Source organism: Penaeus monodon, chromosome 20, assembly GCF_015228065.2.
Source record: "Penaeus monodon isolate SGIC_2016 chromosome 20, NSTDA_Pmon_1, whole genome shotgun sequence".
NCBI lineage: Eukaryota > Metazoa > Arthropoda > Malacostraca > Decapoda > Penaeidae > Penaeus > Penaeus monodon.
In genome coordinates this window covers 44,804,018-44,804,272 of record NC_051405.1, presented here as the reverse complement: position 1 = coordinate 44,804,272, position 255 = coordinate 44,804,018, and the positions used below count along the sequence as shown (strand labels likewise).

Here is a 255-nt window from a genome sequence, read left to right as displayed (position 1 = left end):
CAATGCTTGTATTCAATAGTGACACCAAACAGTTGATGTCGCTACTATTGGAAAAAGACAAGCTCTGTTTAGTGAGCATTGGGGCAGGGTATGTCATGATGTGGTGCCCTCCACAACTTAGTCCACAACAGCCATTTCATGTCGTCTGCGACCAGAGGGTTAACAGCTTTAGAGAAAAAAATCCTGGCAGCAATATGTTAATTATCTTCATGGTAATTTTTGAAAAATTAATCATCCTCTTTGTATTCTCATCTT

The 255-nt window shown here is 39.2% G+C and overlaps 1 protein-coding gene across 1 annotated transcript in view; it reads left to right on the top strand.

Moving 5' to 3' along the window:
- The window catches only part of LOC119585868 (serine/threonine-protein kinase OSR1-like), a gene marked incomplete in the record, with an annotated part of 62,819 nt that overhangs the window by 45,482 nt on the left and 17,082 nt on the right, over positions 1–255 (top strand).